The sequence below is a fragment of the Rosa rugosa genome, chromosome 2 (assembly GCF_958449725.1).
Source record: "Rosa rugosa chromosome 2, drRosRugo1.1, whole genome shotgun sequence".
NCBI lineage: Eukaryota > Viridiplantae > Streptophyta > Magnoliopsida > Rosales > Rosaceae > Rosa > Rosa rugosa.
In genome coordinates, this window is record NC_084821.1 from 32,477,823 (window position 1) to 32,500,500 (window position 22,678).

General features: G+C 37.2%; 1 long non-coding RNA gene across 1 annotated transcript; it reads left to right on the plus strand.

Annotated features, from left to right (window-relative positions):
• The first annotated feature begins 1,103 nt into the window (after positions 1-1,103).
• Positions 1,104-4,108, plus strand: LOC133732676 (uncharacterized). Its single transcript, XR_009857265.1, has 2 exons — positions 1,104-2,161; positions 2,933-4,108. It is a non-coding gene; the product is annotated as an uncharacterized LOC133732676 (long non-coding RNA).
• Positions 4,109-22,678: the final 18,570 nt, after the last annotated feature.

Genomic DNA, 22,678 nt, shown 5'->3' on the forward strand with positions numbered 1-22,678 from the left:
CTTTTTACTTCCCTTAATTAAATTAACTAGATGAACGCACCATAGTTAACCCTATTAAGCATGCAATTACTAGTGGTAGCTAATCACTAATAAAAACACTTTTAACGCAGTAAACACATTGGAAGTTTGATCAATTCAAGACAAGAACACGTATATTCAGTTTTCAAATCTAATTCTGATATGGACTGGATTGACCAGTAAGGAGAGCAACCCTAGCGCCGCAAGAGAGAGTACAACCTCCCAGCCAAATAGTTCCCTGTCTGGCGGCGGCCATGGATAGCGCCGGCTTCGCCGCGTCGTCTCTTGGCTGACTGCCGGATGGGCACTTTAATTAAAGCCCGAGCTGCGTTCGGAAGAGGAGGTGTTTGCCTTGAGGTTTGGAAAGTTGGCTTTGATGGCAGGTTTGGAAGGCCTTTCTGGGCGGCTGTAGCTTCTGTGCAGGGACGGCGAGACCCGTCGGCATGGATCTGGATGCGGCGGCGTGTGGGTCTTGGGGCCGGTGCATCGACTGTGGCTCGCGGGGCTCGGGGATGTGCTGGCTTGGTGGAGATCAGCGACGTGGCTCGTGGTGCGGTTGGCATTGTGGTGGGGCTTGGGCGGCGCTGGTTCGTGGTGACGGGACCCTTGGGTAGAGCTGCACAGGTGGCTGCAGGTGTGGGGAACGGGTGGACTGGACTTGGGTCAACCCTGGCTTGCTGGATCTTGAGATGGGCTCTTCTCTTTGGGGCTGCCCTATTGGGCATGTTATTTAGGTAAGGGTTGTTGTAGCCCTAATCCTTTTTCTATGTTTTTTAGTTCGTCTATTTACAATAAGGTTCCGTTTTCGGGACAGTCTAGGCACTTTTGTGCATTTAGTTTTTTGCATTTGGTCTAGTCTTGTCGACTTAACTCTCAGTGGATCTAGGTGTACACCAATTGAGGTCTCTAGGCGGCTAGGTTTATTGGTTAAAGAGTTAGGTTTCTAGCGCCTCCGGCGTAGTACCAAAGGGGGATCCCCGCTATGTCTACGTATTGATTGTACAATGAGTGGGTCTAGTTTCTATGTCCGCTGTGGGTACTACCACTATCTTCTTGTCTGTTAATGGCAGCGGAAGAGTATTGATAGGAGCATTTTAATGTGGTATTTTAATAGTTAATTCCTCACATTTTGCTTAGTTAATTCCTTAACGAATCGATTTTTAACTCAATTTCTATTTTCTTAGGTACATTGGAGTAAATGATGGTGAAATAAGCATTAGGTCCACACTTACCTATAAATGGTAGAGAAAAATGGAAATGTACTAAAATGTCAATTTTACACATTTTCCTACTCCGGCTAGGAGAAACCAAGCCAAGCAAGGAAGAAGGAGCGGCCGCCGGACCAAATGAACTTCAAATGAGCTGAAACTTTCCAGATCCATTCTAGACAGCCCAAGGATCATTTCTTATGAAGAGTGCAAGAACTTTTGTTGAGTGGAAGGCCTTCAAACAATCAACCCAATTTTCTACAGAAGCAAAACTGGAAAACTGGACCTGTAAGAGGTCCAGCAGCATTTTCGGCCCAACCACATGGAATAAAAATCTGAAATTTTACCAGGGTGATCTACACTCATAATGGAACATTTTTTATGAAGAGGTCATAGTGAAATTGGGAATGCTTGTTGGAGAAATAATTGAAGGAATAAAGGGGCAGAAACTGATCTAAAAAACAGCTCAACATCACATGTTCATGTTTCCTACCCACATGAAGAAAGCTAGATGCTTTTCTCTTTTTCCTTGGATATATTTTTCTGCTCCAATAGATCATCATCACTTCCATACTTCTACACCTTCATGCCTTGCTTTCATTTCATCATTACTCCATCTTTTCCATATTTTACAAACCACTTTCATTATTTTTCTTCCATTTATCATTTCACTCTTCTTTTTCTTCCCTATATAAACACCTTCTCCTCTCACTCTAAACACATTCCTTCATCCATTTCATCTTCTTTGTCTCTCCATTTCCATTCCATTTTTCTCTCCATTCTCTAGTTGCAAAATTCTGCGTTTTCAAGTAAGAAGAAGAAGAAGAAGAAGGAGCCGGGAATATCATATCCTCCATCGTCCACCTTGAAGGCTTGCTTCCAAGATTCAAGATTTCAACGTTTCAAGCACTCCATCTCCATCTCCAACTCACGGTGTAATTCATTCTTTTTCCTTATTTAATTTCGTAGGAATTTGTTTCTAGTTAACAATAACATTAAGGGCAAAGTTTAAGCCCAATTTCTATGTTTGAATAAAAATTGTGATTTCTTTATGTTGATTTTTATGTTGCTTATGTGAGATTGCTTAATTGATTTTGGATTATGGAAAACTTTTATATGTATGTGTTCTTTGATGGCCAACTTAGGATATATGCATGTAATTGGTGCTAGATTTAAGTAGTAAAGGCTTTGAACAAAAGTCGAAATCAATTAAGGAGGATTGCAAATAGATGGAATTTTTCATACTAGGTTGTGCACTTTGGTTGACATCATTTCTTTGTTCTTCATGCATTGAATGTGTTCTTGATTAGCTAGTTTTCTAGACTATGATTGCATGTTCAATAGGTTTAATTTAGGTGCTTTCACTTAGATTAAATATTCAAGGAAAGTAAAATATGGGAAATCATTTGCTTCGAATGTTTCACATGGTCAACTTATTTCTCATGACATAGATAATCAACTATAGGAATTGTAATTGGATTTCATTCATATGATTGTAGTTTTGATCTTTGTTTCTTGTGTTCCACCCTTGTATATGTGTTTTTACACTTTCTTTATTTCATTTAATTTTAATTCCAATTCTATAATCTCAAAACCCCCCTTTTTATATTAACTTGTATATATTTTTATTCTTTATTTTATTTTTGTACATAATACTTTTTACTTTATTATTTTAATTCTTTATTTGTTTTTTTTGACAATGACAGGTGTACCCTCAATCCCCGGAATAGAACGATCCCTATTTGCTTATACTACTAACGATGTTTTCAGGGTTAAATTATGCGCTTGCTTTGAGCGTATCAATTTTTGGCGCCGTTGCCGGGGATTGAAAAATCACTTGTTTTTGTTTATAATTGTTGTATATAAACTGTTTGATACTTAGTTTAAATTAACTAGGTTGTTTTTTTTTATTGTTGAATACGAGTTTAATTGTGAGTTGTAAATTAAAGAAGGAATAGGTGAAGTCGTGCTTATTAATATTGGCCTAAACCCCTTATTGGTACCTAGTTCAGGTCCCTTAAGGTTGAGGGCGGCCTTTATTAACATTCATTGAACTGTCTAACACACTTAGGACCTTTTACATCCTAGTAAGAATATCCTATGTGAGATGGTGTCTAGGAAGGGGACAACGTTCATGACGGGTTTTTGAATCCAGAAGTGCTTACAAATGGGCCTAGCTCATGCCAAAATGGATTTTTCCTCTCGTGTTCACCCTCCCCTACCTGGCCATTTCAGTAAGGTTGCCCAACGGATGTAGGAGGGACTTTGTGTCTAGACGACTATACTTGGGCCGCACGTCCACTTGATTTACCGCTTGGAATTAGATTTGATATCAATAATGTTTATAACAAAAGAAATACTTGTGCATACTCTTTACGTGTAAATTATTTTGTTGTTTCACACTTTATACTTGTAAAAATACTTTTTACGTTTTATACTCACTTGTGTACTTAACTTGTGTCTTATGTACAAAATACTTGTTAATTATACTTGTAGTTTGTAATTCATAGTTACTTGTTTGTTTATTTTTGTATTTCTTTGTTAATATTAAGTTACTAACTTTATTTAATGTAGGTACCGTCTGGCTGCAAGACGTAAAATACAAGCGCTGCTTGGGAGGCAACCCAATTCAGAATATAATCAGATTTGCTTTCTCTTCCCCTTTTACTCCTCCATTTTCTTTTTGTTTTAGTAGTTATTTTCGTAAATTCCATCCCTATATGCTTACTTATTTCATTGCATGCTTTTAATTGATTACATTGAGGATAATGCAATATTTAAGTGTGGGGGAAGGGATTTATATTTTTGTCTTTCATTTTGAATCCTATAAATATTTTTGTCTTTCATTTTGAGTCCTATAAATATTTTTGAGTCCTATATTTTTTTTAAAAAAATAATAATAATAAAAAAAATAAAAAAAATAAAAAAAAAATATAAAAATAAAAAAAAAATAAAATGCATTCATTCAGTCTTATTAAATTCAGCTTTTTTTACAAAAAAAAAAAATAATAATAAAAAAAAAATAATTAAAAAAAAATAATAATAATAAAAAAAAAAAAAAATGCATTCATTCAGTCTAATTAATTTCAGCTATTTACAAAAAAAAAAAAAAATAATAATAATAATAATAATAATACTCTATACTAAGCCATGTCTGCATCTCTGTAGGAGTTGAGGCTGAGCTCAAGGGAAATGTGAGAGCCACCGCCATAACCGCTACCTCCCTCGGAAGTAGTCTTCATGATGCCCAAGATGTCCTCACCATGCATGGGGAACAATGGAAGAGTTTCAATCTCCTGGTGATCTCCTCCTCGTTGTTGCAGGGATGTTTGTCCTCCTGTTGTGCCAAAAGAGTTGTACTGGTATTAGTGTTGAAGTGTGAGGAAGAATATGAAACAAAATTTAAATCAAGAAATCCTTCATTACCAGTAGAATCGGTGGAACCAAAGTTGAGATTAATGGATCTACCATCATCAGTAGAACTAGTGGACCCAAAATTGATGTCAATGGATCCACCAGCTGGCCCAAAATTGATGTCGATGGATCCACCAGCACCAGTAGAACCAGTGGACCCAAAATTGAGATCAATGGATCCACCAGTACCAGGAGAACTAGTTCCCATGGGCACTTGAGCAGCCTGATTGCACCTCTTCATCTGCTTCTCTCGAGCCCTGACATTCTGGAACCAAAAATAAATGTTCTTGCCCTCAACATGTCCATACTGGTTCAGCTGGAGACAGATCTCGTGAATATGCTCTGTAGTTGGGCGCTTAACTCCCTTGTCGTAGTAAAGATCCTTGAGGATCCTTATTTGATCTGGAGTAGGAACCCACCTGGCACGGCTTCGCCAGAAATCTGTGTTGGCACTACTCCCGGCTGCTTGGTTGTTTCCTCCATCCTCGATTTGTTGCTGGGTTTGTAGCTCCATCAGTTGCAGAGTTCGTGGTTCCATGGTGATGGGTTGAGGGGATGTGAAGATCGAAGAGTAAAGTTGTCGAGTGTTTGAAGGAGTTGTTGTTAAAGGGATTAAGGATGATGATGGTGTGTTGGAGATCTGAAAGTTCAGAGGAAAGATGGGATTGAATCAACTAGATGGGAGAGAAGATCAGAAGAGAAGGATTGAATCGAAGAAGAAATATTTTGAGTTTTGAAAGAAGAGGAAAAGCTGAAGAGTTGGGAGAGAGGGGCTGGAACTCAGGAGAGATTTTCGTTCCTTTGGAGTGAACAGTTGCGCCCTCAGAATGCACCTATTTATAGAGCGAGGTGAGCAGATCTCCACCGTTGGATGGACGATTCCTGTGATTCATTCTACGCGTTGGATTAAAGTCGCCCTGAAACCCGGAAAAGTTGTTGGCGCGTGGAGAGCGTGTAAGGGGACCGAGGGAATCTCGAGGCGCTGTGGCGGACAGCTGTAGCCGAAAGCAGATTTGACTGCCGTAAATCACGGAAGGGATAAGCCGTGACACAAGTGGGCCGTACTTGGGCCTGTCTCGGATCAAGGCATCACTGTAGCTGTGGGTGGAGGCCTGATGGGCCGAGTTTCTGAAACAGTTTTGGATGAGTTGGGCCGGATTTCTGTAACAGTTTTGGATACGTTGGGCCGAGTTTCTGAAACAGTCTTGGATGTTTTGTGCCGAATTGTTGAAACAGTTGAAACAGTTGGTTTAAATAAAAGGATTGGTATGGATAATAACGTGAGCAGCCGTGCTCGAGTGGTTGAGTGTAAAGTTCGTGTACAAGAGGTCTGAGGTTCGAACCTCGCCTCTCGTTTATTTTTATTATGTTCGTTTATGACATAATAAGTATAAAATTTGTACACATTATATTAAGCACAGCTTGTGCTCCAGTGGTTGGGGACAAAGGTTTCGTGTAGCAGGGTAAGGTTTCGAACCTTGCCTCCCCCGTTTTTTTTTTTTTTTTTTTTTTTATTTATGTCACTCCATCAGAACCCTCCTCCGAAGGCTGAAACCAGCAAGAAGGCTGCCACTCGCCCGCATACCGCTCCTCCAAAGGAGTAAATGGAGGTACAAGTCTAGGCTGAAAGACTTTAAACATTAAGCGCTGCATGGGAGGCAACCCATTTCAACCGTAGCTGTGGAGGAGCCATCAACGCAGATTTGCTCTCTTAAACTCTATCTCCTCTATTACTATTTTCTGATTGTATCTTTGTTATTTGCGTTTTTAGTTTTTGTTTTTAGGTTTTCTTGAGTTAATCATTCCATTCACATGATAATTGTTCATTGCATGCTCTAACTTGTTTAACATTGAGGACAATGTATGATTTAAGTGTGGGGGGAAGGATTAATGCTTGTAGTTAGTTTTTGTCATAAAAAGAAAACAAAACAAAAAAATCGAAAAATGTCAGAAATATAAAAAATTTCGTTGCTTTTGTTTTTGTTTTGAGTCTTAGGATGCCTTTCAACTGTCTGGGATGATTCTATATCTCTGAAATCATGACTAAAAGAGGATCACAACATTGAGATGATTTTAAACATGGTATTCTTTGGTTAATTGAGATATATGAAAAATGTGTGCCTTGTAGTGGATATGGATTGCATGACCTTGGTACAGAATATGAGCATGTTAAGATGAGTTGTGATTCATAAAGCCATGTGAGATAATTGAACCATGTCCCTTTTTCTTGGAGTGAAATGAAAAATATATTCTTAATTTCTTGGCGATGTTTTGATGATCTCATTATTCTTTCATCTTGATTGACTGCTTGCCATAGATTAAGTTTAATGGACTAGAGAATGCTAGAATTTGCTCTTGTGCTTGTTGAGACGTGATATCAATACATGGCCCTGATTCTGGAAGGGATAGAGGTTCTCTAGGAATTACCACCATTGCCAAATAAACTTGTGTCCCCATTTGTGCCCGTCGTGGGACCCCCCTAGATAAGCCCCTTTGAGCCTACTTTGAGCCTTTTCGTTCATCACCCTTAAAATCCTTAACCATGAAGCTTAGTATAGTTACAACCCTACCCTTGGTTCTAAGGACTTAGTGGAGCTATCTTTTGAGACATACTACATGAGTTTGGTGCTAAGGATGAAGATTGAGAAGAGGTGAAAGTTCAAGTGTAGGGATAGACTTGTCCATAAAGAAAAAGATATGTTGAAGCCGTGAAAAATGAAAAGAAAAGAGAAAAATTGTGTACGGCTAAAAAGAAAAAGAAAAAAAATATATATATATGTTTATGGACTTTCATCCCCCATACTTAGTGATTTTGGAGTTTGCTTTGAATTGAAGGCCCACTACAGAAAAATTTGGCCTTTGTCCATTTCACTAGAGTTCAAGGGAAGTTTATATTGAAGATTGGGCCCAACATGAAGACATTTGGCCCTCTTATATTACCTCTATGGGGAAGTGACGTTTTTGCAATGCCTTGGTGAAATATTTCGAGATCTCTACATTCATATGAGCTCTACTAGGTTTTTAGGACACTTTGATAATCCTTACCTTTCATTTCTTTAAACCTTGAGCCTTAGCCCCATTACAACCTTTGAGAGGACCTTCTTGATCCTTAAGATGGGACAGCCTTTGATGTGGAGATGAGTTACAAGAGTTGAACCTATGGCTTGGGTCCATTCGTGCAAGTAGTTGATATCCTTCATGAGATCTTTTGAAAAAAAAAATTATATTCACAAAGTGCTTTTCGTTTCTTATATATGTGAGCTATTTGACTGCCTTAAAATATGTTCTCTCACATATAAATGAGTGATTATAAGCTTTTAAGCATTGCCTTGATCTGAGAGAAGAAAAAGTGGATATACCTTGTGAGGATATGAATCATACTTGTCTGAAGCATGCTAAGCTAAACCCCAATCACCATTATTACAACCAAGTCCTACTTGTGTATGTGTGGATCATATGTTTTAATTAACTCTCGAATGCTTAACATTGATTCTTGGTTGAGTGCTAATCTTGGTGTTGTGAAAGTAAGAGATTTCTGAGACAATATGTTAAAGGGCAATAGAGGTCTTTGTGATGTCAACATCTTGGTCTTTGTCTTTGAATTTACTCTTTTATGTGTGACATTTTTTTTTTTTTTTCTTTGTGTTTTGCTTTGTGTTTTACGTTTTTGGTTTCTTTGAGTCTTTGTGTTTTTGTTTCCATACTTAGTCATTTTTTTCGTTGGTTTCTTTGTTTTGTGTCATAGTCTTTTTGGTTTGTTAGTTTTTGATTTTGCTAAGGGACTAGCAAAAGCTAAGTGTGGGGGAATTTGATAGGAGCATTTTAATGTGGTATTTTAATAGTTAATTCCTCACATTTTGCTTAGTTAATTCCTTAACGAATCGATTTTTAACTCAATTTCTATTTTCTTAGGTACATTGGAGTAAATGATGGTGAAATAAGCATTAGGTCCACACTTACCTATAAATGGTAGAGAAAAATGGAAATGTACTAAAATGTCAATTTTACACATTTTCCTACTCCGGCTAGGAGAAACCAAGCCAAGCAAGGAAGAAGGAGCGGCCGCCGGACCAAATGAACTTCAAATGAGCTGAAACTTTCCAGATCCATTCTAGACAGCCCAAGGATCATTTCTTATGAAGAGTGCAAGAACTTTTGTTGAGTGGAAGGCCTTCAAACAATCAACCCAATTTTCTACAGAAGCAAAACTGGAAAACTGGACCTGTAAGAGGTCCAGCAGCATTTTCGGCCCAACCACATGGAATAAAAATCTGAAATTTTACCAGGGTGATCTACACTCATAATGGAACATTTTTTATGAAGAGGTCATAGTGAAATTGGGAATGCTTGTTGGAGAAATAATTGAAGGAATAAAGGGGCAGAAACTGATCTAAAAAACAGCTCAACATCACATGTTCATGTTTCCTACCCACATGAAGAAAGCTAGATGCTTTTCTCTTTTTCCTTGGATATATTTTTCTGCTCCAATAGATCATCATCACTTCCATACTTCTACACCTTCATGCCTTGCTTTCATTTCATCATTACTCCATCTTTTCCATATTTTACAAACCACTTTCATTATTTTTCTTCCATTTATCATTTCACTCTTCTTTTTCTTCCCTATATAAACACCTTCTCCTCTCACTCTAAACACATTCCTTCATCCATTTCATCTTCTTTGTCTCTCCATTTCCATTCCATTTTTCTCTCCATTCTCTAGTTGCAAAATTCTGCGTTTTCAAGTAAGAAGAAGAAGAAGAAGAAGGAGCCGGGAATATCATATCCTCCATCGTCCACCTTGAAGGCTTGCTTCCAAGATTCAAGATTTCAACGTTTCAAGCACTCCATCTCCATCTCCAACTCACGGTGTAATTCATTCTTTTTCCTTATTTAATTTCGTAGGAATTTGTTTCTAGTTAACAATAACATTAAGGGCAAAGTTTAAGCCCAATTTCTATGTTTGAATAAAAATTGTGATTTCTTTATGTTGATTTTTATGTTGCTTATGTGAGATTGCTTAATTGATTTTGGATTATGGAAAACTTTTATATGTATGTGTTCTTTGATGGCCAACTTAGGATATATGCATGTAATTGGTGCTAGATTTAAGTAGTAAAGGCTTTGAACAAAAGTCGAAATCAATTAAGGAGGATTGCAAATAGATGGAATTTTTCATACTAGGTTGTGCACTTTGGTTGACATCATTTCTTTGTTCTTCATGCATTGAATGTGTTCTTGATTAGCTAGTTTTCTAGACTATGATTGCATGTTCAATAGGTTTAATTTAGGTGCTTTCACTTAGATTAAATATTCAAGGAAAGTAAAATATGGGAAATCATTTGCTTCGAATGTTTCACATGGTCAACTTATTTCTCATGACATAGATAATCAACTATAGGAATTGTAATTGGATTTCATTCATATGATTGTAGTTTTGATCTTTGTTTCTTGTGTTCCACCCTTGTATATGTGTTTTTACACTTTCTTTATTTCATTTAATTTTAATTCCAATTCTATAATCTCAAAACCCCCCTTTTTATATTAACTTGTATATATTTTTATTCTTTATTTTATTTTTGTACATAATACTTTTTACTTTATTATTTTAATTCTTTATTTGTTTTTTTTGACAATGACAGGTGTACCCTCAATCCCCGGAATAGAACGATCCCTATTTGCTTATACTACTAACGATGTTTTCAGGGTTAAATTATGCGCTTGCTTTGAGCGTATCAAGTATGTAATGGCCTATTCTGGCTTTCGATGAATATATTTTCGCCTACTGGCTCCATTCTAAAAAAAAAAAAATTCAAGACAAGAACACAAGTTAGAACGTTAATCAAGCATGCAAGACTCATTGTTAATTTACCTAAGTAATTATAGGTTTTTCACTTAATTTGTTAAAGCCTAGAACGCTAGCACCTTAATATGGATTCAATTACATGTTCATCAACCTAAGTATGCATCCAAAGATCAATTAACACATAAAAGATGGGATTGAAGCTCGAAATTAACAATCATGCTTAAACATATAGAAATCGCAATTTATCAACTTGAAAACCTAAAACCTAAAACATGCTTCATAGTATTCAAAAATCACATAACTAAAATCAACACTTCATCAACCATAGAAATCGCAAATTATAAAACCAAGAAAGAAAATAATATCGCAAATTCCATAAAACCCGAAACAATTTTCTTATACAAAACCGAAAGCATAAAGTTGTGTTCATGGTTACACTTTTTTATCTTCAAGGATGCAAGAAGCTTCAAAAGGTGGTGGAACGGATAAGGATCACGGCAAGGATGCTTGAATGGAGAGGAGGATGCTTCACGGCCGTGAACTTGGATTTGCTTGAAGTTGCCGAAACTTGGAAGAGAAGAGGAAGTGTTTGTGGCTTTTGATTCTGAATTTTGTGGTGTGTAGAAGAGCTTCAAAAACCTCCTTTATATAGTGAACGGCAAGGGCTAGGGTTTCCGTGAATTTCTCTTTAATTGCATCAATCGGCCAATAAGAAAATTGCATGAGAATTGGAGAGCAAGTAACCTTTCTTTTGCCGAAATCTTCCATGTATTTAGACTATATTTCGGCTTCCTTGGAATTAGGTATCATAAATCAATATTTATTCCTATATTTTTTTCTCCAAAATTCCATAGAAATCCAAGAATAATCCCAAAAAAATGTTGCCGAAATTCCTTGATATTCTCCTTTATTTTTCACGGCAAAAAGCAATGTTAATGGGCCAAGGACTCCTCAAAACGTCAAGAAGGATCTAGAGTATCATGTGCAAGTCACATGCTTCAATCTTGGGCCAGACTTCTCCAAATTGGGCCAATTCGAAATCCATCCTCATGATTGCCGAAATTCTTCAATAATCTAGAACATTCTTGAACTATCTTGAGTCATCTTCAAGACACAGCATCTCCTAGTCTCACCAGGTCTCCTAGCAGTATCAGGACTCCTAGTGTCATCAGGTTTCCTAGTCCAATTGGGACTCTGTCATTTCTTCATTTCCGAACATCAATTTTCCGAGCTCATTCCTAGTTGCATTAGGATTCCTACTTCAACTGGGATTCATTTTCCTGGTAGAACTGGGAAAACTTTATTTCTCCATTTCTTCTCATTTCTGCGCATATAACTCCTTGCCTTCCATTTCCATACTCAAAACTACCTAAAAACACAAAACAAGTTAGAAATGACATTGTTAAGGAAATAACTAAGTAAAATGTAGAGAGAAATGCACCAAAAATTTTTGTACCTGGAACAATTATAAATTCAACATAGAATGGCTGAAAATGGTCTGAAAGTAATCCAGGCAAACCTCGAACGGCACCAGTTCAATTCTCCCTCCTCCGGATATTTCGAGTGAAACTACAAGTATGGAGATGATCAATGGAGTGCCAGCTTCAAAACCTAGGGAACAATTTGTTCGAAAACCACTGGAAATCAGAGATTAGATCGAAAAATCCGGACTGGCACCAAAAAGGGAATTTTCTTCGATTCTCTCGATTCAAGGGTTTTTAACACTAGATACTTACATGGATCTAAAGAGGAGGAAAAGAGGATTGTTTGCTACTTGCGGCGGAGAACCCGTCGGATCCTGATTCTAGGTCAGAAACAGAACCACTAGAAAATTTTGGGTTTCGGTTTGGGGCTGAAATGGAATCCCTTATGGCTTTCCTAAAATAGAAAGTCCTTTATATATGAAAAGGCCTGAAATATTAATTTAGGTTTTTTATCATAATTTTTTCTTACGAACACCGACTCGGGTGATCTACGCGTCTACGAACTCGGTTTAACATATTCTATGACTTCTATAAGAAATTTTCCTAAATTTTTAGGTCACAAAAAGTCAACATTGAACTCCCCTATTTGGTAATACAGATACCGAAGAAGTAAAATCGTTATTTACTAACAATAAGTTCATGATAGGTTAAATTTTGATATGGCGTATAACAATTGGTCAACCAATGGATCTCACACATAATATTTTATACCCTACATATTTCGTTAAAGTCATGCTTTTCCACCATTTTTTAGCAAATAAGAATATGTGAAATGTGGCGACCCGGAGACCGGATTACCACAGCGCCGCCTCCCCAAGGAACCCTACACCCGCAACACTTGGAGTAAGTGTTTTGGGCCTAGAATTCCTCAAAGAGACAAGGCCTTTAGGTTGGAAAACAAGAAATCTATAAGCCCGAAATTTTTGGACTTGTATAGTGGGCTTGGCTCGTAATCACAAGATTACAAACTAGGCGAGGAAGAGGAAAGGAAGGTGGTGTTGTGTTGAGTTTAGAACCTACATCATTTTTTAGTTCTTAGCCCAAGTTTACATTAGGTTCATTGAATGGTAATTTACGTGAGTCTTCTAGGTCTAACCCACTAGGACCTAAACTCAAATGGAGGTTCTAACTCTAGGCCGGGTTCCACTTTGGTGGTAGACAATCACACGCATCATCAACCATACATAATGTTTCTGGTGGCTTTCTCCGGGTACCTCACACAGAATGCTATACCGTCTGGGGTACCGATCCAACTCCTAAATCCTGTATCAATAACACACGTTTAGAGGGATAAACCGTACCGGACGGTTTATACCTCTCCGATGCCTGAGTGAGAAGCTAATATAGATGTATAGTAAGTAAATAGTGGATAAAGGAGTTATTACCCGTAAAAGGTAGTTGTGCTAATGCCTTTATACTCGAGCATGTGAAGGAAGTCTCCCCCATCCTCGATGTGGGACACTAGTTGTTCTTCTGATGCCATCAGTCCTCCTGTTGTGTAAATAGTTGGGCTGTGCTGGCCTTGTCCAGGGCCCTGGGTGCCCGGGGTGGCATCCCAGATGAGCCCCGCCATGGTGGGTCGTAAACCCGGCCCATGGCATAGTACATGGGAGTACCGATGGGGCCCAGCCGACAGTGCCAAACTTAGTTGAGACTTCCCTAGTGTGTACACATAACGTTACAAAAATTTAACGAAATCAAACAAGCCAAATAAAATAAAATTTAAACAAAACAAATTTTGGCCTCCAAGGATTATCCTCCGTACCCAAGCTTCGACAACAACAGCCTGCAAAACAAACTAAAGTAGGGGTTAGGCTCCTACATCCAGTCATTGCTCATGCCCGCCCCCATATCTAAGTTTAAAAACATGAGTTATCGTTTTGAGAAAAAGCAATAGATAAAAACCGGTTTGCGATTCCACGTGATCGTCACCACGTAACTATAATCCCACGGCAATTGATCTTCTTCCACAACTTTCATCATAACCGTCCATCTAGCCAATCACTTTCCGGAATTCAATTATCACAAGGCTAGAGACAAAGGGGGTAATTCAATAACAAGGGCATGGTGCACACTGCCGACCACCAGTGGCTCAAGGAGGAACTGACCTCTCCTTACATCCCCATCAATTGCCAACACATCAATCCAATCCACGCAAACCATTTCAATTGTAAAACAGATAATTTCCAAAAATCATGCAAGAGGCCTCATATAAAACATAGTATATGCAAGAAAAGCAGAGATAGAGTTAAAGGCATCCCCTACCTGGAACTCGAGCTTTCTCTTGCAGCACTTGGCCTCAATGCAACCTTGTAGCAACCACCACTTCACAAGATTCCACCACAGTATCGAGCTTAGATCAATAAGCGACGTTAATAACGATAAACTAGGCTAGCTATTCACTCTAAATACTCTCCGAATAAAACATTTCCCTTAACCTAATTACTAACTAATAACCAGACCATTTGGGTTCCAATAAGGAGTTTGTTGTTAGGAAGAGGGGGTAAGAACACTTTTTAAAAGACAAGTTGCTGAAAACCGAAAACAGAGTTTAAAGGAGTTGTCAAGGGTCACGGAATTGTTCAAAATACTTGAGGTAAATTCTTGAGAAATTTTGAAAGAAGGATGTCTTGACAACCAACTCAGTAAGATTGAAATGGTTATTGAATTTCAAGTGAAACCAAACAAAGAGTAAAGGTTTTAAAGGCTAAAGTAAAACAATGTGCAGATTCTTTCCAGAAATACCAGCTTCTGTACACCTTTTTAAAAAATTCATAACTAATTCTAGAAAAATGTTTTGAGGTGATTCAAAATCCGGAATGTTCATCTATGTGTCTACTATATTTCCCTAGAAGAGACTGATCCCAAATTCCGAGCGGTTTAGCACCAGTTTTGGAATAAATGCAACTGGGTCAGAATGTACCGAAAAGTGAAAAACTGCAGAAAGTTGGTCTTTTGCTCAAAGTTCTTTTGGTACCCAATATGGCCAGTCGAAGCTAACCCAACACACTTAAGAGGCATCTCTAATGCTCCTAATGATCTATAGCTCAAGTTACTTTCTAATACTATATGGGCAGGTGCTGTAGCTCGATGACATAATGCATTGAAACATGATATTTGGACAGCTACCACTACACCAATTTTTCAATCAGACAACACATATCAGACGACAGCAAACATTTTAACTGTCGTCTGAAATAATCAGACGACAGCAAGAATATTTCTGTCGTCTGAATTTTGGAATCAGACAACAGTTGTTACATTGCTGTTGTGCAATTGTAATTCAGACAATGGTTATTTTTTTGATGTTGTCTGAATCAATCAATTCAGACAACAGTTATTACATTGGTATTGTCCAAGATTGATTAACACAATGGTTGAGAAAAGATGTTGTATGATTGTTTTAATCACACAACAGTTATTACTTCTCTGTTGTGCAATTACTATTAACACAATGGCTGAAATAGATGTCGTCTAATTGTTAATTCAGACAATGGCTAAAATAGATGTCGTCTGATTATTAATTCACACAACAGTTTTTAGTTGTCTGTTGTGCCATTCTCCATCAGACAATGTACTTAGATTGATGTTGTCTGAGTTTTAGGATTCAATATATATATATGCTAGCGCCCTTCTTAAAAAACGCGGAAAACTCTAAGTTGAAAATTTTCACATACGCGGGCACTTAAGTCAGATTTCCCACTTTTATCTCGTTCACTTTATCTTCAACAATAGCTCTTCCCCGAAACCCTATACCTTTCCTCCTTCCTCTCCCGCTCTCTTTCCACGGTCACCATCGCTTCCTTCTCTTCCGAGCAGAAAGTCGGCCACCTAGGCGGCCTAGGCGGTGCTGGGCGGGTCGGCGTCTCAGTCTTTTTTTTTATTTTTTTTTTAACTCTTGTCTCTTGAAACTTAAAACCCAATCTACCCAAATCGAAGATGAGTTCTTTTGGTTTTGTGGGTTAAACCAAATCGAAGATGGGTTCTGGGTTAAACCAAAACATGAAGGCCGGCTCTCTCTCTCTCTCTCTGCGGACTCCGGCACAGCCGCACGACCTCTCTCCTTGACTTACTCTCTCTGTCTCTCATGAATTTTTGGGTTGAATTGAATTTCTGGGTTTAATGTTTTCAATCGATCTTTTCTGGGTTTACAATCGATCTGTGTCTCACTCTTTCATTAATTTATGGGTTTTCAGTTGAAGTATCGGGCTCGTGGTCAACTGATCTTGCTCTTGGAGACTTGGTTCGATTCAGAAATTTTCAAGCTTGGGTAAGTTGCTGCTTTCCTCTTGATTAAATGAATGAATGTTCTAATTGCTCTTGCTGCCTTGCTGTTGGTTCGATTTCATTATGTCAGTTCCAATTGGTTTGGATGCTGAGTCCTAGTTATTTCGCTTATCAAGTTGTGCTTGGATCTTTGCAGATACAAGAGTATGTTGAAGCTGCAAGCTTCTGTCATCAATTCTGGAGGTAAGGAACAGAAAATTAATGTTGAGATTTATGAATAATTTTCAGATGGGTTTGTTTTGATTGTTGTTGTGTTCTTGATTTTATTTGGTCATTTTTGTTTCCTGGTGGGTTTTTGGGAGAGAAGGGGCTTTTGGATGGCCAAGTTTTGCAGCTTTAACAGCTTTAAGATGAGAGCAACCTAGATTTTGTTGTGGAAGTGGTGTCTTTGTTCTTTGATGATTCTGAGAAGCTTCTCAATTATATCACCAGAGCTCTGTGAGGCCCCAAGATTTTTCTTTTTCAATCTGTCTTTATATCTTTTGGATTGGGTTGCTTTGTTTTGTGCTGATGCTTTGCTTTTGGATACTTCGATTTTGTTGTTCATGAGGTTTTCCCTTTTTTGTTTTCATTGCACAAAGTGCAACCAAGTGTAGACTTCAGAAAAATTGGTGCCCATGTTCACCAGTTCAAAGGTAGCAGCTCCAGGTACACATATAATTCCCTTTTTTATTTTTATTTTTTTTTCTTGTAAATAGAAAATTACAGAAAGTAATGTCAATTACTCAGTCTCTCTCTCTCTCTCTCTCTCTCTCTAAATGTAGATATACATAGAATGTGTACTTATGGTTTTATGATTCTCAAATGGATTGATTTGGTTTTTTTTTTTTATATATGGTTTTATCTTCTCATTTATTTTCACTTTCTTTTCAATCTTCTGAAGTTATAACTTTAGTATTCGCTAGTGTTCTGTTTTTCACTTACTCTACTTAGTAGCAGCTGCCATAAGGTTGTTTGTAGCAAGACAATCCTCACCATCTTCACCATTTCTAACTATATTTCCTTTTGTGAATCTTGAAGGCAGTGAGAGATAAAGAAGGGATTCCTGCGTTGGAAGATGTGCACTAGGGTACTTAGAGATATATATTACTGCTGTCCACCTCAGAAGATATTGTGTTAATACCTAGACCTTTTCAAGTCCCTTGTATATGATACTTTGTCTTTTCAGGTCAAACTGGATGAACGAGTAAACCCCAAGAAAGAAGTTGCTGATTACAGAACTGTTATTACAGGAATGTATGCTGCAGATTCGGCTGGTGTTACATGTACTTTAGCTGATATACAGGTATAATGGTTGTTTATTGGTTTCAAGGGTTAAATCCATTAACATTTTTTCACCTCAATTCTTGGTGTGTATTGTAGAAATCCTTCAAGAAGTTGTTGTCAGATGGAACTATTTTAGTTGGACACAGTTTGAATAATGACCTGCAGGGTAAGTTGATTGTTGTTTCTGTAAGTTGGTTTTGAGTTGCAATCAATCCATAATTTTTTTTTTGCCTTCTGGATTTTCAGTCTACTTATACATTTATGTGTTCTTTTTTCAGATCTGTTTCATTTGTTTGTTTTTTTCATTATGACGTTTTTCTTGTTTTCAGCATTGAAGATAGACCATATATTAATGGTGATTGATACCGCATATGTATTTAGATATTTGGATGGGCCTATTTGTAGAAACCTTCCTTGAATAATCTGTGCAAGGCAAGTTTCGATAAACCTATTAATTCACTTTTACATTTCCTATTTGCACCATGGAATCCATTAATTAGTCCATTACAATGATTTGACTAGAACCTGTCACATGCATGGTTTATTGTCGCATATATATCTTTTTCTTGCGTCAGACTGTGTTAGGCTATGAAGTTAGAAAGAAAGGTTCTCCACACAATTGTCTAGATGATGCCTGTGCTGCAATGAAACTTGCACGTTCTTGCTAAGGTAGAGCGTGAAGTTGGTGACTAGAGATTGCAATCTACTTTTTATAAGAGCTTTAGTATTTGATCATGATGCTCTCAATACCTTGACAATTTATTAATTGCATCTACTTTTCTTTCCTTGCAGTGATTTTGCTTACAACTATCTTAGTGGTACAACACCAAAGGAATAGGCTTCAAGCTTGCAGTGATTTTGCTTACAACTATATCTTGAGAGATCGAGCAAATTGTATTCTTTTTTATTATCATGTAAAGCTCATGAAACTTGAAAGCTTGTTAAGCTAATGAAAAAGATATAGGCACTTGGGCAAGGTTAATTCCTGTGTAAATGTTGGGACGAATACTGGAATGAAATGGTTTTTGGAATCAAGGATATGTTGTTCAATTGTGTATATCTTCTTTTCTATCTCAGACAATTCAATACCAATCGCAAACCATTGTCTAACAAACGAACATAAAGAAAAAAGAAAGAAAAAACTGTTGTCTGAAGCAATGACACACAATAGCTTTAATAGTTTTCCTGTTGTCTTGTTCAAAGTCAGACAATAGTATTCAATTACATTGCTGATCTACAAGCTTCATTCAGACAACAGTTTTTGTACAAATCAATGTTCTCTAAATATTCATTACACGTCAACATTCTTCCAGGGTCTGCCAACTGAAATTACTTTGCACAAGAGTTCTGGTACAAATTGCTGTTGTTCTTTGTGGTGTTCAGACAACAGATAATATAGTAGTCGCTGTTGTAGTAAACTTTATCAGACGACAGTTTTTAGTATTATTGCTGTTGTTCTTCGTGGTATTCAGACAACAGACAATATAGTAGTCGCTGTTGTAGTAAACTTTATCAGACGACAGTTTTTTGGTATTGTCTGATTATGTATCAGACGGCATTGAGATAGACAACAGCAAACTCTATAATCAGACGACAGTGAAAAACTGTCGTCTGATTGAAAAATTGGTGTAGTGTACAAACAACAAATAACCTTTGAACGAAATACGATTCTAATACTCAAGGTGTAGCCATGACCTAGCAGAATCCCTAGACATTAGAATGGATGAGAAATCAAAATTAAGGCAGCAAGATACCAACAGCAGCAGTGACAAGTTCATAATCTTCAAGAATTCGTAATAACAACCAAAAATATAGAGTTTTATGGAAAAGATGATACTCACCAAAGACTAATCAAAAAGGTGAGTTTCTCTTGAGGATTTCAACAGGAAAGAGAGCTGAGGGAGCTGATTGGATCGAGTCCAGCCGCAGGCCAAGAAGTTCGCTCAACCTCGAACATGCAGAGTGCACAGAAACTTCTCAATATGTGGAATAGTTGTTTAAATGTATTGAGCCTAAAATCGAGGAAAGAAAGGGGAACTTGATGGTTCCAGAATCTTACCAAGTGTTTGTATCAGTCTCAAGTAAGATGTGAGGGATTCGAGTAGAACAAGAGAGGGAATTCAAGCAGAAATCCGGAACAGGCTCGCTTCCGAACAGCTTCTTCTTTGAGGGGTTTACAGGTCGCAAATCAACTCCGATGGAGCTGAAATTTGGAGACTTTATAAAGGAGACGTAGACGAACAACTTTGATGCAGAACGTTTTTTTGATCGGAAGTCCCTAACTAGGAGTTTCGAGGCATGCAAATACACTGATGTGCCCAGCAAAGAGAGAAAGGGCGAGAAGAGGAGGGTGGACGACAGTCTCTGGTTTGGGACTCTCCCTTTTGAATATCTGGAGTGATGTTCTTGGAGGAGTTTGTAAGAAAATTTAATGAACCTGACATTGTGTAGAACCTAAGTATATATTCATATATGATTTAGTTTTGAATTCAAATGTCAAGTATAAGTTAAGGACTTAAGAAAATCATTTTGGTCCAACTTATCACATCTGTTAGAATTTGAAATTCATAAATACAGTTATGACTCATGAGAGTTTATCTGGTTTTTTGAAAAAGCAGTTGGGATGCATTGTCAGTTTCTTGATGGAAGAAACTGACAATACAATGCTTTATATATCAGATATTTTGGTCCCTTCTGATGCACGAATCATTTGTAGTGTCTTAGTCAAAACTAAAACCCAAAGACGATCTGGTAGACGTCATTCCCATCTAGGCAAAATCAATAAGCTTGATTTCTCTTGGACAATATCTATAGCGTGATCATCATCTTAAGATAGAGATCAAATTGGAGATGGAAACCAGCTATTTTAGTCCAAAATAGAGGAGTTGTACTACTGAGGTCTGTATAAATGGGTTGGCTCTGATACCTAGATCCCGAACTTGCCTTCTTGCACATGAAATTGGGTAACAGCTTGAATCTTCTCATTAACTCTCTATAGCTCCATTTTCTTGTTTGTGCACTAACTGTTATTGCCACACAGATTTGCTGCTGCGTGTTCAGAAGAATTTCTCGAGCAATTGGCACATAGTCTCACAACTTGTACAAACCCATCTCACTACTCCTTTTCCAATATTGATTGGGAAGAACATTAATCGGTTGGGTTTCGTTTAATTCAAAAGTATTATTTCATTTCATTTGTGCATTGAATATTGATCTTTTGCATATTTTCCTTTGAGAAATGACCACGTAGCTAAGCATTGTTTCTTGACCTGACTTGTATTCAAAACAAACTTGCAGCACATTTTGACAATCATAAGTTCAATTATATAAGTTTTAAATGTCTTTGTCCTTATGTGAAAGTCTTGAACATTCCTCCACCGCCAAGCTTAACGTGGCTGCTTGAGAGGTGATCTTGCTACCATGACATAGAATTCAATTAAATTGTTTAGGGTTTAGTATGCTTTGCTTGCAACACCACCAATTGCTCCCCCTTACTTTTTACCGATGTGCACCATGATTTAATTGTTGTGTCTACCATGATTTGGTTGTTATATGCTTTACTGTGCAGATATCATTTCATACCACAAAATAAGCACTAAACTAACCTAGTAGTCTCCTATCAAGCCTTTGAATATTGATTTTTTTTATTGAAGAAGAACCACATAGATAGATATGCTTTCTTGATCCTTTGTAGTGTGACTCCTGCATTCAAAAGAGACTTGCAGTACACTTTGCCAATCACACTCACTTATACATATTTTGTAGCTTCGATCCTCATGTGCAGATGTTGCAAATAAGTGGAATTAATTAAACTTTTTTTGTAGTCAACAACATGAAACTAAAGGCAAAGATGTCATTTTTCTCTCTTGGTAACAATTGGGGGCGCGTGCCACATCTTCTGGCTTTCTAATTTGACCCAATAGGTAGAGTTTAATGTTACGAGCGTGTGGAAGTAATTTTGTAGGTATTCGTTGAACTTTAGAATCGTTAGGAATCTCCAAAGTGTTAGTAATTCGAATATGAATTCATGTTAGTCTTACCGTTAGATCGTTGAGATTTTTCGTTAGGATGTTAGAATTATTCAGTTAATGAAATCCTTGAAGTTTGAGCTAATTCCGATGTGCATTCAAATCAAGGACGAATTATTTTACTAGGGATTTTCGAGGTTTGTTCAAAAATCGAATTCAGTTTTCGATCTTTCAAATTGTCGTTTATGAGTTAGCCATATACGCAGAGCCATTGTTTGATGAAGATCCCTACACACGGCTAACTTAGCCATATATTGTGAGTAGACTTTTATTTTAATTAAGTGCATGCAATTCTTTTTTTCTTCAACAAATATTCATACTATGTTTTCATTGACATATTTGGTTGGTGATGTGTGATTTACCTTAATTTGGTGAATTATCATGCTTTAATTAAACTTTCTATTTTCAACGATGATTTATGAATTTAATAAATATCTTGAAATTTGAGTACTATTGTGAAAATAGGATTATCAATGAAAATCTTAGATTTGAGTTTTGATTATGATTTGAGCTATCTAAATCGATAAATGCCTTGGGATATTGAGATTTATATTTATGCATTTATTCTTCAACTCTGGGAATGATTTTTCACATGCATCAGTCCAAATAAGTGGAACTCCTTTTTGTGTTAGCAACCAAAAAACACATAAAAGGTGGTATTGAAGCACAAAATCAATGAACTTACATCATCACATATTAAAATCGCAATTTATGAATTCTAGAAACCTAAAACGTTTTCATGCTTCATGATTATTGGAAACTAAACATTAAAACATAAACTTTATTCTCACAAATATTTGAAACATCCATTTAAAACAAAAACCTAGAACGCTAGTATAATTGTTTTTAACATTACAAAACAAAGAAACCAAAAACAAAAGATAGAAGGACATGGTTACACTTTTGAAGAACTTCAAGGATGCAAGATGATCTTCAAGAGGATGGAGGACTTTGATGATGACAATGGCAAGGAGGTGGAGATGCTTCATGGCTTCAATGCTTGAACAATTGGAGAGGGATAGAAATTTAGAGAGTAAAGGGAGAGGATTTGCGTTTTGATTCTGGGTTTGATGATGATGAAAACGTCTACACCCTCCCCTATTTATATTGTACAGTTAGCTTGGTGTCAAAGTCTTTCTCTACTTGCTTTAGTAATTCTAGGAATTA